Source organism: Vicugna pacos, chromosome 30 (genome assembly GCF_048564905.1).
Source record: "Vicugna pacos chromosome 30, VicPac4, whole genome shotgun sequence".
Lineage (NCBI taxonomy): Eukaryota > Metazoa > Chordata > Mammalia > Artiodactyla > Camelidae > Vicugna > Vicugna pacos.
This window is the reverse complement of record NC_133016.1, coordinates 11755825-11775103: the sequence shown is the minus strand read 5'-3', so window position 1 is coordinate 11775103 and position 19279 is coordinate 11755825. Positions and strand designations below refer to the sequence as shown.

The window sequence follows — 19279 nt, the reverse complement described above, 5'->3', positions numbered from 1 at the left end:
TCTTTATTTCTTCAGTCCCTCCTTGTACTAACCACGCAAGATGCTGGGAACACCATGAGGGTTGATAACTAACTTCAAGTTGCTTTGCGACTAACTCACAGTACACACATCACAGCTACACCACAGTCAACTCTGTTTCCTCTTATAGCGAACCTCTATGTGAAGATATACAATAGCTTACCCCCCCATTTTTCTTTTCTAGGCAAATAATGACAATTCTAGTCCCAAAATTGTTCTGTTTTTGTTGTTGTTGGATTTTTTTTAATGAAAAGGGTTAGCAGTATTTATTTTAAATACTGATCAATCAATAGGTTTCCGAGTCCATTAATTTATATATAACTCAAGGACTGACTAAAGTCATTATAGCCTGAAGGATTTGTAAACACGTACTTTTGAATTGATTTATTGTTACTCCTTCTCAAGTGCCAAGACATGTTAAGAAAGCCTGCATGTGTTTCATCAATCTTTGCCAATAGGTATACATGCTACAGGAATAATATTTTGAAATATATCAATGTTTCTCTCTCCCTAGCCAGCCAGGGTTACACACAGCCTCGAGGAGACCTGGAGTCTTTTGAACAATAATGCACATAAAATGAGTCACTTAGCACTTCTGACTTACAACATAGCATCCTGAGGCAAAAAGTCATGTCACGGTCTTGAAAAAACAGACTTGGTGGAAAGGAAAAACAGGGTTTCTACCTGACAAAAACTTCCTTTGATGAATCAAGAGTCAAGATTAACGAATGAGCCAGAAACTCCTCTTCTTCAAGTGAGATTTACAGGGTGCCCTGTGCCAACTCGGGGAAGTTACTTGCGGTAGAACAGAGATGATGGTGTGGCATCTCCAGGCAGGGCAGGCACTTGAGATGGTGCAGAAAGGGTGACGAACTTGCCTCGTGCCCCTTCCCACGTTACACTCAGAAGAAAGCTAAAGGTCCTGGCTGTGTGTTTGCCAAGGAATCTCCTCCGAGAGAGGTGTGTTAAGAACCAAGAAGAGTCAGAGATTTTACCTTACCTGCAAGCCAACAAGCTAGACAGCCACTGTTTCATAGATCCTGGAAGAATGCCCCAGACTCCTGGGACAGAGCTGAAGGACAGTTTATGAGTCATGGTAGCAGCAGTAACCTGAGTTTCATTACTTCTCGTGCTGGTTCTCCAAGACCCAGTCTCACAGGGCAGCACAGAGCAAGTAGGAAGACTAACTCTTTCATAACGAGCAGTCAACGTGCCTGCTCTTTGCTCCGTTGGGAGATGGTAGCTCTACCTTCTGAGGCCATTCAGTATACAAATACCCTTGACATGATAGTCCAGCGCAAAGGGGTATCAATGCCTATCTCACAGATGCACAGAAATGCCAGAGATCCATGGAGAATTAACTCCCAACAGGGTGATGTGAGCCACTAGCTGGTGGCTGGGAAGGCCAACCAAGCCAAGAATCACCTGGGGGCCACGGTCAGACCTAAGTGAGTCTGAAAGCTACTGGCCTGGTTTAAACCCCCAGAACAATCACCAGGCACTGCCCAGGCTCTGAGGGCAGAGCACGGGACACAGCCACCTCAACAGTGAGGGCAGAGGCCTGTGCACAGAGGCAAGGAGGGTTAAGACGGCTCCTGGAGTACTGCGCTGCTTCGCACCAATGCCCTGAGCACACGTATGCTCTCCCTGAGCCGGGAGCCATCTTGAGAAGGAGGGAAAAGAGGGAAGAAGCTTACCTGGTAGAGACCTAAACTCTGAATGGCCTGTTTATTCAAATAATAGTGAATTTATCTGAAAGAGACCGTCTTCAGTGGAAGAGCTGGGTTACCTTTAACTGGCATGTGTGATTCCACTGCTGGACACCCCCACTCCCACTTTGGCATAAATGAAGACTCCTGAGCAAGATGAGATGAGTTACAGGTAGACAGCAACCACTTTTTGCCTGACTACAGTGGGTAAATTTCGACCCAACATGTATGTGTTCAGTTTGTACTTCATAATCTAGTATGCCCCAGTGATAGACTATCTTCATCCCACCATTAAATTTTTAAAGAGCATTTTCAGGAGATCTATAAAAATATTACTTCATACAATATACTTATGAAATCCAAAGATATTTCAGACAAAAAAAAAAAGAAGGAAAAAAAAAGGTCCTTTGGAGAGTTTAGTTGAATTTTCATGGGTGATTCCACAAATGGACCAAGGGAAGCTGGAACTTTTTGCAGCTACAACCATAACCTTTCAAAGTTAATGTCACAGTACACAAATATGTCCTTTCACAAAATGTGCCTTGGAGCTGCTGTCAGGGGCATAATCATAGCTTAGCCGATTATTAATCTGATCACATCTTCTAGTCTCTATGGATTCCAGTATCCAATGGTTTCACAGTTGTCTGGCTCTTCTCTGACCTTTCTGTAAAATTCCCCATTTCTTTAGTTAAAACAAACACCTCAGACTCTATAACAAATCTACAATCGAGATGTCTGCATGTCGCCTTCTTATTAATGTGTATCATTGACAACTGGTGTATTAGCAAGCATCCTGGCACAGAAATCCAAAGACCCGTGACCAAAGTCTGATTCTGCCACTTGTGGCTTTGTGATCTTACACAGATGACAACTTCTATGTCTCTTAACTTTCTCATCTTTAAAACTGGGAAGATGTTTTGTTACTAAAACTGATCTCATATAGGTCAGAATTATCAAAACTCACTGATTCATGTAAAATTAGTCATTTTGTACGAACACAAATTTCGACCCCAAATTCTTGGTAGGAGAGATTTAAAGTGTTACTCAGAGCCAAAATCAACCAGAGGAAGACTATGTAAGTGGTGTTACTTATCGCTAGGATAAATGGCTCTTTATGTATGGTTGGTTGGTTGGGGTTTGAAAAGGAGAGGTGAAAATGAAGTCTAGAAGGCAAAGAAATAAAGACAAGTAAAACTGTGATATACTATAATAAGGAGGATTTGGAGCTTCTTCCAACAGCTTCAGAGAGAGACATGAGGGGACTGGAGAGCAGGGGGTAAAAAAAGGAAGAACCGAGCAGGATGGCCAGACACTGAGGCTCTAATTATTGAGATGGTCAGGGAAAATGGACAAATTACTTCATGACGTGGGCATCTATAATTCAACTGTAACTTATTTGTTGCACAATGCTCTGTTGCTCTGTGTCTACATCACCCACTTTAGCCCTAAATTTTATTACAAACCACTACAGAGTCCAGTGTGTGTGTGTGTGATCTTTTGGACAATGGAAGAATCTGGGTGAAGGTCAACGCTGGCTGACCTTTGCAGCTGCAGAAGAGGACGCTTCTGCCATCCAGGACCAGAACCAGCGGGAAGTTCATCACAAGGGAAACCTGTGCTTGTTCATAAGTCAGGGGCGTGTCCTCTGGCAGAGCCGTCAGTGTGCAGCTGATGCCATTACAGGCATTTCCCCAGGGAGGAAGAAAGTGTCCCAGAGAAGATGAGGCCCAGCAAGTTGTGGTCCTCTCTCCACAGTCTGGTGGAAGAAGGCTGCCATCAGGCTGCTTTCCGGGCTCAAGTCTAGGGTCCCTTTGATCATGGCTTGCTCCATTTAAAGGCTGTTACTTCAGAGACAAGCACAGCTGCAGCATAGGGCACTCAACCTCAACCAGAATTCCTACTATCTCAGGGCCAGAATATCCCCTTTCTCCACTCTGCTCAGCAGGTATGCATATGAAGTGCACTGGATTCATAAACCCAGTCCATCGCTCACCAATTGTACTGACTCAGGACTTTGTCTTCTCACTGACTGAAGGTGAGAATCATCCATTTATTCTTGAGTTAAAAATTATGTTTTACTCTTACAAGGGAAGTCATTGTTGAAGCCTCAGCTGATCATCCCTAGCAAGGTTCTTAAAAGAAAACATAAAAGCACAAAATCATGCCACCACGGAGCCTCTTCTTCTAATTCTCTCTCAAGTTTTTGCTTGGATTATTAGTCTACTTCACGAGAGCTAAAATGCCACATTTGTATGAGTCGAGTCTATGAACAATTTAATTTCCTGCCTCCCTGCCAGGAAAAAAGAAAGCTTGTAAAATAAGTTATCAAGTACAGCTCAAAGGCTTAACTATAATCACAGCTTTCTTAATCAGAGGTTCTTGACAAGACTCCCACATCTGATCCTAAGATAGCCCATTGTTCTTTGTTTGAGATGGAGAAGATACGAGTAAGTCTCTTGGCATCTACCAGATGAAAACTGTATATTTAAGATTTGGAAGAGGGGCAAAGGGAGCCAAGGTGGAAGTTTATATAGCACTGGGATCAAAGGTTGGAACTCTGAGCCAGACTCCCAGGATTAACCCTAGCCCTGTCACTTCCTGATTGGCTCTCTGTTCCTCCAACCTGCTTCTCCTCTTCTTGGGCATACTACATACATGCAGCCACATGATGAGTTCTAGCCAATAGAACATGAGCAGGAGTGACGGGCACCACTTCCAGAACTGGCCTGTAAACACTGCTGTGTCTAACTCTCCTTGCTCTTTCCGCATTTGCCAGTTTATGAAGGTAAACACCATATAATAGGCAGAATAATGGGGCTGCCAAAGAAGCCCACGTCCTAATCCCCAGAACCTTAGAACGTTAGATTACATGGCAAAGGTTGCAGATGGAATTAAGGTGGCTAATCAGCTGACTTTAAAATAGGGAGATGAACCTGGATTATCTGAGTGGGCGCAATATAATCAATGGATCTTTAAAAGCTGAAGAATGAATGAGACAAATAAGGAAATACAGGTCTTCCTCAATTTACAGTGGGGTTACATCCTGATAAACCCATTGCAAGTTAAAAATATTGTAAGTCAAAAGTATACTGAATACACCTAACCTATGGAGCATCATACCTTAAGTGTGATCTACTTAAATATGCTCAGAACATTTCCATTAGACTAACAGTGGGGCAAAACCATCTAACACAAAGCCTATTTTATAATAAAGTATTGATTATCTCATATAATTTGTTGAATACTATACTGAGAGTGAAAAGCAGAATGGCTGTCTGGGCACAGAATGGTGGTAAGAGTATCAGCTGTTGACCTTTGTGACCTCGTGGCTAACTGGGAGCTGTGACTAGCTGCCCCAATCCAGCATCATGAGAGAATATCGTCTGCACATCACTAGCCTGGGAAAAGTTCAAAATTCAGAATTTGAAGTATGATTTCTACTGAATGGGTATTGCTTTTGCACCATTGTGAAGTTGAGAAATCATAGGTCAAACCACCGTTAAGTCAAGGATCATCTGTACTTATGATGATTTTCTCACTTGAATAAATGTGTGCATAAGTCTGAGTTAAGCAAGTCAAGAGGAGAAATAATGAGCTAATTTTTAACAAAGAATTGTTTAAAAACAGAATTTAGGCTGTCCATAGGTCATCCATATAGAGAGATATACCAAGGAGTAGTTGATTCATTTATTTATTTAATAAATATTTATCAAGCACATCCTGTCACCCTCACAGTGCACATAACTGGAGACACAAGACTGAAAAGATAGAGATTCCTGCTTTGATGAATTCACAATCCAATGTGGAGACAAATATGAAAACAAACAATGGTAATATGTCACCAATAAGTTCAGGGTACTTGAGGATAATTAGCAGCAGCAGTGGGGCCTTGGACCCCATCCCTCCAGCCATGGAGGCTCCCACAATCCTGGTGCCCACCCCCCAACTCTCAGTGGCAGAGTCTGTGAATCTTACAGTATTAGATACAGGAGAGGCACGCACAGGACCCTGGTTCCGCCCTCCTTCCCTGCCCCCAATAGCAGCAGAACCTGCAATGCCTAGACATGTGGGAAGAGCCCACCACCTTGGTGCACTAGGTGGCAAGGAGAGTGGCAATGGCAGAAGGATGGCAACAAGAAACCTAGAGGCACAAGAAGTGATAAAGAAGCCATGAAGCCACATTCCTCACAGAGAAACTGGAGGGTAAAAAGTGCCCACTGCAAATGTAACCAGAGGGAGCTCAAGCAAAAAGCCAAAAACTTGTGCTATAACACCACCTACTGGAAAACAAAAGAAAGACCTCTAATTTTTAACCTGTTGCTGCTTCTGCTGCACCCAGAGAGGAACCACTCATCAAGAACCATGAAGAACCACAGTAACACTACCACGAAAGAAAATGGCAATACTCCGGAAACAAAACTTAAAGTCATGAAACATTGTGATATGATTAATAGAGAATTGAAAAGTATCAATCATAGATAGCTGGATGGATTAAACAAGAAGACCCAACTATATGCTGCCTCCAAGAGACTCACCTCAGCTCTAAAGATAGACATAGGTTTAAAGGGAAGGGATGATACTCCAGGCAAATGGCAGCCAGAAAAGTGAGTGTCACCACACTCATCAGACAAAACAGACCTCAAGTCAAAAATGGTAACAAGAGACAAAGATGGACAATACATAATGATAAAGGGGACAATTCAGCAAGAAGACATAATAATAATTAATATATATATATATATAGGGTATATATATATATACCCAAGATCGAAGCACCAAAATAATTATTGTTAACAATTAAAACAATTATTAACAGGCCTACAGGGAGAAATTGACAACACCACAAAAATAGTAACTACTTAACCCACTACTTACATGAGAGGATAGATCAGTCAGACACAAAGCCCAAAAAGTAAACAGCAGCCTTAAATGAAACATTAGATCAGATGGATTTGACAGATTTGCACAGGACATTCCAACCAAATGCAGCATGATGCACATTCTTCTCAGGTGCACATGGAAATTTCTCAAGGATAGACCATATGCTGGGACACGAGGTCAATAAACTCAAGAAGATCGAAGTCTTATCAAGCATCTTTTCTGATCACAATGATACAAAACTAGAAATCAGCTACAGGAAGAAAGCTGGAAAAGCGACAAATATGTGGAGACTGAACAACATGCTACTAAACAACTATTGGGTCAATGAAGAAATCCAAGGAGAAATAAAAAATTATCTGAAGACAAATGAAAATGAAAATATGACATAAATCTACAGGATACAGGAAAGGTGGTACTAAGATGGAAATTTATGCCAATACAAGCCTACTTCAAGAAACAAGAAAAATCTCAAACAATCTAACCTTCTATCTAAACAAACTACAAAAAGGAGAACACATGAAGCTCAAAGTCAGTAGAAGAAAGGAATTAATAAAAATTAGAGCAGAAATAAATGAAGACTAAAAGGACTATAGAAAAGATCATGAAACTAAGAACTGGTTCTTTGAAAGGATAAACAAAGTTGACAAACCTTTAGCTAGACTCATTCAGGAAGAAAGAATGCTCTGATAAATAAAAATCAGATATAAAAGTGATAAGCAACAACAGACATCATGGAAATACAAAGGCTTATAAGAGACAATTATCAACAGCTATACAACAACAAATTGGACAACCTAAAAGAACTGGACAAATTCTAAGAATCATACAATCTCCCAAGACTGGATCATGAATAGAAAATCTAAATAGACTGATCACCAGTTCAGACATTGAAACAGTAATCAAAATTTCCCCGCAAAAAGCCAAAAGTCTAGGACCAGATGTCACCACAAGTGAATTCTACCAAAGATTCAAAGAAAATTTAATGCCACTCCTTCTCAAACTATTCCCAAAAAATTGAAGAGGAGGGAATACCTCCTCAGTTTTACAAGGCCACCATCATCCTTATACCAAAACCAAAGACAACACACACAAAATAAAATTACAGGCCAATATCTCTGATGAACATAGATGCAAAATCCTCAACAAAATATCAACAGCCTCAGTCCGATGGGCATGGAGACGCTTCTGGAAGTAACATCACGATGGCTGCCCAAGGAAAACCTCAAGTTCAGTTCAAACTTATATTGGTGGGAGATGGTGGTACTGGAAAAACTACATTCGTGAAACGTCACCTGACTGGTGAATTTGAGAAGAAGTATGTAGCTGCCTTGGGTGTTGAGGTCCATCCCCTTGTGTTCCATACCAACAGAGGGCCTATTAAGTTCAACGTATGAGACACAGCTGGTCAGGAGAAATTTGGTGGACTGAGAGACGGCTATTATATCCAAGCTCAGTGTGCCATTATAACGTTTGATGTAACATCAAGAGTTACTTATAAGAATGTGCCGAACTGGCATAGAGACCTGGTGCGAGTGTGTGAAAACATCCCCATTGTGTTGTGTGGCAACAAAGTGGATATTAAGGACAGAAAAGTTAAGGCAAAATCAATTGTCTTTCATGGAAAGAAGAATCTTCAGTACCATGACATTTCTGCCAAAAGTAACTACAACTTTGAAAAGCCCTTCCTCTGGCTTGTTAGAAAACTGATCGGAGACCCGAACTTGGATTTCGTCGCCATGCCTGCTCTGGCCCTGCCGAAGGTGGTCATGGACCCAGCCCTGGCTGCGCAGTATGAGCACGATCTAGAGGTTGAGCAGACAACTGCTCTCTCGGATGAAGATGACAACCTGTGAGAAAGTGAAGCTGGAGGCCAGAGTCAGAATTCTAGTTTTATAGGCAACTGCCCTGTGATGTCAGTGGTGCAGCGTGTTTGCCACTTTATTATATAGCTAAGCAGAACATTGCTTAATCTTTGGGATGCTGAAGGAGATGAGTGGGCTTTGGAGTGAATGTGGCAGTTAAAAAAAAACCCTTCATTTTTTTGGACCTGCATATTTAGCTGTTTTGGAACGCAGTTGTTTCCTCCCTGAGTTTCAAATATAAGACTGCTACAGTCACATCACAATATTCAGTGGTGAAATCTTGTTTATTACTGTCATTCCCATTCCTTTTCATTTAGAATCAGAATAAAGTTGTATTTCAAATATCTAAGAAAAAATCAACAAAAAAGAATCAAAGCAAATACAATAATACACTAAAAGGCTCATACACCACGATCAATAGGGATTTATCCTAGGGATGCAAGGATGGTTCAACATTCACAAATCAATCAACATGATACACCACATTAACAAAATAAAGAATAAAAAACACTATGAAAATGAATATATGTATATTGATGTACGGCTGAAGCATTGTGCTGTACACCAGAAATTGAGACAACATTGTAAACTCACTATACTTCAATTTAAAAAGTATTTAAAAACACATATAATCATCTCAATGGATGAAGAAAAAGCATTTGACAACATTCAACACTAATTTATGATTAGAAACTTTTAAAAAAGTGGGCATAGCAGGAGCATACCTCAACATAAAAGAGGCCATATATAACAAACCCTCAGCTAACATATTCAATGGTAAAAACATGAAAGCCATTCCTTTAAGATCAGAAACAAGACAAGAGTGCCCACTTATGCCGCTCCTATTCAACATAGTATTGAAAGTCCTAGGCAAAGCAATTAGGCAAGAAAAATAAATAAAATGCATCCTATTTGAAAAGAATTAAAAATTGTCACTATTGTGGATGATAGGATTTTAGATATAGAAAACTATAAAAACTCCATTAAAAAAACCTTAGAAATAATGAACACAATAAAGTTGCAAGATAAAAAATCAACATACAAGAACCTGTTGCATTTCTATATGCTAATAATGAGTCAGCAGAAAGGGAAATGAAGAAAAAAATCCAATTTTCATCACAACAAAAAAGAACAAAATACCTAAAGATAAATTTAACCAAGGAAGTGAAAGACCAATAACAATGAAAACTAAGACATTTTGGAAAGAAACTAAAGAAGACACAAGTAAGTGGAGAGCTATTTCATGCTCATGGATTGAAATAATTAACATTGTTAAAATGTCCATATTACCTACAGTTATTATTTACAAATTCAATGTAATCCCTATCAAAACCTGAGGATATTTTTCACAGAAATAGAACAAAAAAATTCTAAAATTTATATGGTACTACAAAAGACCCTAATAGCCAAAGCAATTCTGAGAAAACAGCAAAAACAAAAACAAAGCTGGAGGTATCACAGTCCTTAATTTCAAGTTATATCACAAAGCTATAGTAATAAAAACAGTACGGTATTGGCAGAAAACCAAATATATACATCAATGGAACAGAAGAGAGAGCCCAGAAATAAACTCACACACGCATGGGCAATTAATTTGTGACAAAGCAGCAAAGAACATACAATGGTGAAAGGCCAGTCTCTCTAACATTGATGTTGGGAAAACTGAACAGCCACATACAAAAAAATGAAACTAGACCACTAACTTACACCATATACAAAAATTAACTCAAAATGGATTAAAGACTTGAATGTAAGACCTGACCCCATAAAACTTCTAAAAGAAAACATAAGCAGTATGCTCTTTGACATCAGTCTTAGCAATATCTTTCTAGATATGTCGCCTCAGGCCAGAGAAACAAAAGAAAAAATAAACAAATGAAACTACATCAAACTGAATACTTTTGTACAGCGCAGGAAACCATAAACAAAATGAAGACAGCTTCCTGAATGGGAGAAGATATTTGCAAACAATATATCCAAAAATGGGTTAAAATCCAAAATATATAAGACCTCATACAACTCAACAACAACAACAAAACAAACAACCCAATTTAAAAATGGGCAGAATAGACATTTTCCAAAGAAGATATAGAGATGGATGGCCAATAGACACATGAAAAGATGTTTGGCACCACTGAATATTAGGGAAATGAAAATTAAAACCACAGTGAGATACTACCTCACACCTAGAAGATTGGCTATTATCAAAGGGCAAGAAAAACGTGTGCTGGCAATCATGTGGGGGAAAGGCACTCCTCATACAGTGTTGGAGAGATGTAAACTGGCACAGCCACTATGAAAACAGTATAGAGATTCCTGAAAAAATTAAGACTTAGAACTACCATATGATCCAGCTATTCCACTTCTGGGTATTTCCCCAAAGAATATGAAAACACTAATTTGAAAAGATAAACGTATCTCTATGTTCATCACGGCAATAGCCGAGATACAGAAACAACCTAAGGGCCCAACAACAGATGAATGGATAAAGAAGATGTGGATACAAACACACACACACACTCACACACACACACAAACACACACACACACAGAATGAAATGCTAACTCAGCTGTAAAAATGATGAAATCTTTCCATTTGCAACAACATGGGTGGCTCTTGATAGTTATTGTGCTAAGTGAAATAAGTCAGACAAGAGACAGACAAATACCATATGATTTCACCCATATGTGGAATATAACAAACAAACAATAAACCAACATAAATGAACAAACCAAACTAAACAAAAACAAACACACAGAGAACAGAGTAGTGGTTGCCAGAGGGGAAATGGGTGAAGGAGGTCAACTGTGATGGACAGAAACTAAATTTTTGGTGGTGAGCACGCTTCTATACTACAAAAGTAGAAATATATTGTTTTATATGTGAAACATGAAACGTAACATTATAAATCAATATAATAAAATATAAAGGAAAAAAACAAAATGTACTGTACACACAGCTTTCTCTGAAGGTTGCTGAATCAACAGTGTTCAGATCCATGACTGAGACTGATGCTGTAAAGAACCATTTCATGATGAACCAGAATATAAAATATAATTTGAATAGTAAGGTAAAACACATTTTATACCTGACAAGTCTGTATTAGAACAACTGTTCTGAAAACAAAATGCCAACATGAGGATGCCACTTTCAGGCTTACCCCATCCGTTTTCCTCCAACTCTGTCTGCTAGCTTTTCTCCATAAAATTTCTTTCCTCATTAGCATTTTTTTGTGACATCTGCTCCTCTGCCATGATACTATCTATCATCTTGCCCCTATTTGGCAAATGATCTATATTCTTGGCCAGAAGAGCTGTTTCAAATATCTACATACACCAAAGGATATTCAGGACATCAAATTTCTTCAGATTGGTGCAATGATGATGGGCTGGCAGTGGCTTTAAGCATTGCTATTGAAGGACAGAAGACTGTGCTATAATTTCACAGGAATTCAAATTGTATGGGTTTGATTTTCAACCACTCACAGAATAAAATGACTAGAAAATGGCAGATTTTGAAATGATACACATGACTGTTTCTAAATCATTGTTAATGAGACTCAGGATAATTTTCCACAGGATATTTAATAGTTCCCAACTACAGTTCACTGCCCTTTATGTGTTTTCATTCTTTTCAATTACTAGTACATGGAAAATACATGATAGATACTATTTGAAGAAAGAAAAGATTTGATTCATATACTTTTCCACTGATTTCTTCATAAAAGAGCAAAATGTAAATACTACATAAGTGGAATCTACAGTTTTTCTTAACTTCTATAATCTCTGCAACAGATACGGCTTTTTAAAAAGGATTTCCTCCATCCAAAAGCAATTTTAAATGATGTTTTATAAAAGGAATTTTAACAAATACTCTACCTTTCAATTTTGTAATTTTAAACTGGTACCTGGCCTCCATGGCTGCCTATCTACGCTTATTCAACCATCCATTCATTCATTCAACAGTCATCTTCAGGTACAGTCTAGTTTCACCTGCTATTTGGTTATAAGACTTTCTGGTAGGAAGAAGCACCTCACCATGTTAGTAGAAAAACAATGGGCTTTGTAGTCAGTACACTGAGACTGGAATTCCAGCTCAATCGTATACTTTCTGCAGGATTTTGGACTCTCAGCATTAGGGAGCATTTGGAAAAATCATACAGAAGTGGTTTTGATACAGTGCCTAGGAACCAGAGCTTCTAACTGGCTGCAATATTCTCAGAATGAAGACTTGTTCTGCCAAAAAAAGAGTCAATCATTGCCCTCAAGAGATGAAGAACTACACTATCTTAATTAGTAACACAGTAAAAATAATGCCTACTTTATTGTAGGGATTGTTGAGAGAAATAGAAGAGGTAATGTATGTGAATGAATCTGGAAAGTATAAAAAATTGTAAAATTTTAGATAATGAATTTATTTAAATGATATAATTTATTGTTATTCAATATTAAGCACTTCGGATTACAAGCAAAGAATACTCCCTCTGGCTAGGCCTGATCAGGGTGGGATGGAGCAAGATGTGTATATGGGGTTGGGGAGGGGAGTGATACAAGGGGCACTGCAAATAAATAAGTATATATATGTACTATGTATGTGTTATATTATGATAGCAAGGAGCCTGGGCCTTATAGTATCAAATAATAAATAAGTATCAAATTGCTTTACAGACAGTGGAACTAGATGACCATTTGGTTTCAACCCACACAAATCTTCACTCTACTGCTCCACCGTTAATATTTATCACTCCTTTCTCTGCCCATCCTCTTCTTTCTCTCTACTAGCTGACTTCATCATCTCATCTATGCTTGTTTTAGTATATTCTGCAGAATCCTAGTCCAGAGAGGCATACCACCACCACCACTCCCTGCCACATACACATATAACAACAACAACAAACCAAGGACAAAACTATTTTAGAACATATTGGAAGCTCCTCAGAGGAAACAATATATCTATTTATCCCAGCATAATTCCAGCTGATTTAACCAGCAAGTTCCTTTTCTGAGCAAGACCTATTAACACCTTACAAAACTAACGTAAGAAATTAGCTTTTGGAAATGTTCTCTTACCTCGTGGCTTCTCCTTACTAGGGCTCTTCCTTCCTTCCTTCCTTCCTTCCTTCCTTCCTTCCTTCCTTCCTTCCTCCCTGCCTTCCTTTCTCCCTTCCTTTCCTTAGCTCCTTTTGGCGGGAGGAGAGGGGAGGATTGGGAAGGAGGTAATTAAAATATTTATTTATTTATTTTTAATGAACGTACTGGGGATTGAACCCAGGACCTTGTGCACACTAAGCACACACTCTACCACTGAGCTATACCCTCCTCCCTAGGACTTTTTCTTATTTGCAAATGCAAGTATTTAATAAACATTTGTTAAATATTGCACTAAGTATCACAGATACGTGATTACCACATCAAAGTTCACCTTCACTTGGATGTTTTAAGTTTCTTTGCAATCATATTTTATAGAACATGTTAGATAATTTATGTATATGCCCCATGCTCAGAAACTACTCATATCCCAGAATTCTTCAAGTGGTCAAGTAAGCCCTACTGAAGTCCAAAATGATCTTTTTTTAAGGATCATTCAAACTAAGCCAAACATTAAGCACATTTTAAGAGAATGACTTGAAACTACAGTTGACTACAATTAAATTAATCTCAGGTAATGGAATAATTACTATATTAAAAGTAGATGTGAGATCATCAGCTTCAAAGAAGTTGTTTTGAAAGTCAAATAAAGTACTTACTAGGCCAAAAGTTTCTGCCCATCTCTTTAGCATAACCAACTTTAATTACAAAGCTAGATTCCAACCACTAAAAGAGAAGAAAAGGCAAGGATTAGGCTCCTACATCCACATGAGGCTGAAGTCAGCCAGAGACACAGGAAGTATCAAGCTTTGGCCTTGAAGGTTTGAACGGAAATGTGTTGGACAAGCCAATAATTGGAAAACATATCACGTTCTGGCAAGAAGTTCTCAACCTGGCTTTGACTTCCCCTCCATCTCAAGCTGGCCTGTGAAGTTCTGTTCCCCACCTCCCGAGTTTTCAGCTCTGATACAGTGATTTTAAATATGCTCCAAGTTACATCTAAGGACTCTGTGAATCTGAGTGGTCCCAAACATTTCTCTCCACTGGTACTCAGGTCATGTCTGGCTCCCCCGGAATAAGGTTTCTGTTAAGGTTCACAGCATGCTTGGTTTCTTTAATCTAATGGTAAACATCTCAGGACTAACTCAGCTTGTTGCTATTATAAGTTTAAGATTTTGTTCTTCATATCATTCCTAAATCATATTTTAAAAGCTCAAATAACTTTCCCCTTCCCATTTTTCAAACATCCCCAATCAAGTATACTGCTCATTACACCCAGGAGGTGCTGAGTAAACATTGGGGTACGGTCTATTCTACCCCAAATATAACAATGAGAGAAACATGTAACTTCAGTCAGTATGCACAATACCTTCTGCAGTTGGAAGGACTTTATTACAAAAGAAAAAAGTAATCATAACTGCCTGTCCATGGAATGATTTAGCTGAAAAACTCAATTCCAATGAGAGAATTGGAAAATGCCTTGTGGGAGAGAAGAAAAAAAGTAATTGATTGGATGCACACTTGAAATCAATCATTTGCATAACACTCTATTCTCCTGCATTACACTTTAATAGCCTCTAAAGTAAAAAAATTGTCTTCCAAATTCTGTACTCTCAGACTGCAGAACCTATGGGCAATGATGTTTTAAGGCCTCGGGAATCAGAATATGCCTTCCCTGAAGGAGAAGAGGAAAGTGGAAAAGTAGTACTTTATGCCAAAGGTAAGATGATCCTCAAGCTTAGAGACTGAAAACCTGGGGATTGAGAGCCTCATGATGAGAACTAGGAGAACACGTATTTTGAAAAGCAGAGACAATGCTCTTTTGCACAGATAGGTGCTTAAGAGTTTAACTTTGATTTTAAATGGAGCAAAACCAGAAGATACCGTTCTCCACAGGCCTGGGAATAGGGAGAGTTAAGGGCTTTAGACTAAGCTCCAAATAATGACTTTTAGAGAAAGAACAGACCCTGAAAGCCAGACCACAGTGGATAGATTCAATTGTACCCTGGAAGCACGCCAAACCCTCCTGCACTAGGGTGGGAGCTGTAAACCGATATTGTGGGGCCAGAAGCTTAGAGAAGCTTATTTCTTAACAAGCAAGGAAGTCTTTCAGATGAGAGAGAAAGAGAGAGACCTGAAGACATTTGGAGGTTGAGCCTAGTCTCAATATCTCCAAAGGGCATAATTCACATATTCAGATCCCACCCCCGACACCGAAACACACACACACACACACACACACACACACACACACCACAAAACTGTCAAAGGGAATGAGAGGACGTTCTTGGAGAACACTTGAGCGGTTTGCAATTCCAAGAAGTACAGTTCACAGAGAGGAGGGAATCTTTACCACCTGAAAAGTAGGGGAAAGAAGAAAAACAAGAAGAGGCAATTTTAATGCCACCAAAATGCCTTGAAAGAAAGATGTAAGATTAATACCTTTTCACTGTTCTGGCCAACATGACTTAACCTTTGTTTGCTTAGGCCGGTGGGGATCGGAGAAAACTTAACTAAAATCAGGAAAGACTGGCCAATGGCGAGGGGAAAATTAAAAAAGAGACCATGTGGTTGGACTCAGCATCCTCACTGTCCGCCTGGAACACCTGGCCATCACCCCAGTCATCTCACTTCAACATTTTGCAAATTCTACCTGGTTTTAGTATAGGAGTTTCATCCTCCACCTAGAGTTTTTGCTTAAAACCCAGAGTTTTCTTTAGCTACATAAGCACAAACAAAAGACAGGGTTTTTTCGCCCTTCAAGACGAGGAAATGAAACAAATAAGCAAACAAAAGGAACCCAAAGGAATTCAGGCGTATTAGAAAGAAAATCACAAACATTTTAATTCATCAGTTCCCTGCTCCAGAGTTTGATTTCCATGCTCCATTCTTGGCACTGAGAGTATGAACTCTCCAAGCTTCAGTGTCTTCCTTCATAAAAATATAAAATGACACCAATATTTATATAAAAATATTTTCTAAGTTTTTTAAGCTGCAGAATTGCTCTTAAGATGCCTCAGTGAAATAAGTAAAAGTAACTAGTTCAGTTCTCATTAAACATTAGGTTTTTTTCCCTTATCCCCAGATAGCATTTTCAGATAAAACACATGATGCTCAGTTAAATTTGAATTTCAGGTAAGCAATAAATAATTTTTCTAGTATAAGTAAATTTCAAATGTTGCATGTATTTTTACTTGCTACATCTAGCAATCCTACCCCTGAGAAAACAGAAACAAAGAACTTGAACAACATGGGATGACAGAAACAAAACAGCCCAGTACTTGAGAAATTCTAACCCCAGCTTGCCCCCGCTTCCCGTCTGTGTCCCTGGGGGAATTCGTGTGCACACAGACAGCTGGCTGGAGCTGCCTACTCTGTGGCTTCCTGATTTGTTCCTCTCCCAGCTGAAGCTGGCATGGCCAGCCACTTTTGAGTACAGACTTAGACCATCAGCTCCTCTTCCTGCCTCATGAGGCAGCAGACTGCCGAATGCGCCCAGCCAGGCTGGAGGCAGCTGGCCTCATGCACTGTCTCCTACTCCCCGTCCTCCGATGGTGGAGGCCTCCTCTCACAGAGAGTGGCTCCTCTTGCCCCTGAACAGCTCCACGGATTGGTCCTGGGACTTGGGCAGGCAGAACGCAGCACTCAGGACCCTTCCTCAACCCTGCTATTCAGATTTAGGATTCTCAGAAACCACAGGAAAGAAGCCATCATTTCAGCAAAAGCACCCATAATAAAAAATAAAACGTCTACCAGCAAAAAAAAAAAAATGCTGCTCCACACATTACACATAGCTTGCAAAAAGTACTTAGCCTCAGTGAATCCTTGTAACCTGTGTGCCAAAATGGTCATTAAGATCTCCTTTAAAACCAAAATGACATAAACCTATGACAGCCATTGAATATTAATAAACCCTCTTTTTTCCTAGAGTAATGAAAATAAACATTTGGATATATAATATTAAGGAAAATCTCTCACAACCCTCTGTTGCAGTAGGCTACCAATGCAACAGGCCACCACACTGGGAGGCTAATGTGCGAGTTAGGACCCAGCAAAGCAAAGGCATGGAAGGAAAATGAGTAGGGCTTTGATGAACGTTTATAATCAGAGAATTTTGGTTAAGTTGACTCCCCCTGTGTGGTCCTTCACCACGCATATGACATCATTCATTTCTTTTGCTTCACTTGAATTCATAGATATTTTAAAACTCACACTGTTCTTTTAAGTATCGTAAAGAACAAATTTCCTTTTTGTGCAACCATGACATAATTTGCATCTGTGTAGAAACAGTGGAAAGAATACCTTATAGATTAGTTATGGGGAAAGGAAGCCATATTTATGACTTTATTCTAAGCATGTTTAACATATCATTCAATAGATATTCAATATATTCTAAGTACATATCAACCCAACAGGAGAGGGCACTGATTTTCTGAGTCTCATATCAGTCTTCACACCAAATGTCAACTTTGTTAGTGAAAAACCCAGGATCTTCTTTTTCCAGCTCTTGCCTACTCTCCTTGCAGATTTGCTGGGTTGAAAAGGGGACTTTCTTTCCAACAAGAGTGATGTTTTCTACTTGAAGTATAACCCAAGCCAAAGAATTCTCTCTCAAGAGAGCTTGGTGAAGCTGCTAAGTATTATTGTATCGACCCACACTTATCACCGTCGTACTGGTTCTATTCCGCAAAATCCACTTTTTCTAGTGAATGACTTCCTCTTCTGACCTTTCCCCTCCTTAGCTCTTGATAGTTGGGCTTGCCAAAGAAAACTTAATCCTGAGCAGAGTATTAATTCTGGAAGAAATTATGTCTCCTTTAATGTACTTGGGCAATTATTTCCCATTAGCTTAACAAATGATTGTCTCAGCTAAGAAAATAGAGTAGCTTGAGAAATCACAGCCCAGAGCTATGCTGGCTTTATTTAATTTGCCATGCAGAAGAATTAAACCACTGTCTTTAAATCAAACTACCCAAAGGGTTAAGCTTCAAAATCTACTTAATAATAGCTTCGTAAGTTAACTCAAGGACTTCCAAGCAAAGCAGGTGAATATCCTTCAAGGATCTCCCCTAAGCTATGGAAAGTTGTTTTTTTTTTTTTTATTGTCGGTTTACAATGTTGTGTTAATTTCTGGTGTACAGCATAGTGATCTGCTATATATCTATATATCTATATCTATATCTCTATCTCTATAGAGATATAGATATAGATTGATTGATCTATCTATATTCCTTCTCATATTCTTTTTCATTATAGGCTATTACAAAGTACTGAATGTAGTTCCCTGTGCTATACAGTAGGAACTTGCTGTTTATCTATTTTATACATAGAAGTTAGTATCTACAAATCTGGAACTCCTAATTTATCCCTTCCCACCCCTTTTTCCCCCTGGTAAACACAAGTTTGTTTCTATGTCTGTATGAGTCTATTTCTGTTTTGTAAAAAAAAAAGTCATTTGTGCCTTTTTTTTTTTTTAAAGATTCCACACATAAGTGATATCATATGGTATTTCTCTTTCTCTTTCTGGCTTACTTCACTTAGAATGACAATCTTCAGGTCCATCCATGTTGTTGAAAATGGCATTATTTTATTCTTCTGTATAGCTGAGTAGTATTCCTGTGTGTGTGTGTGTGTGTGTGTGCGTGTGTGTGTGTGTGTGTGTGTGTGTGTGTTAAGGTGTGTTTTTCTATGGTTCACCTGGGTGTGGCTTTCATATCGACC

The 19279-nt window shown here is 39.1% G+C and overlaps 1 non-coding gene and 1 pseudogene across 1 annotated transcript; one reads left to right on the top strand and one right to left on the bottom strand.

The window, feature by feature from the left end:
• The first annotated feature begins 7789 nt into the window (after window positions 1-7789).
• On the top strand, window positions 7790-8592 carry LOC102545205 (GTP-binding nuclear protein Ran-like; annotated as a pseudogene).
• A 5125-nt stretch (window positions 8593-13717) lies between these two features.
• On the bottom strand, window positions 13718-13789 carry TRNAT-AGU (transfer RNA threonine (anticodon AGU)). Its single transcript has one exon. It is a non-coding gene; the product is annotated as a tRNA-Thr (tRNA).
• Between the last annotated feature and the right edge of the window lie 5490 nt (window positions 13790-19279).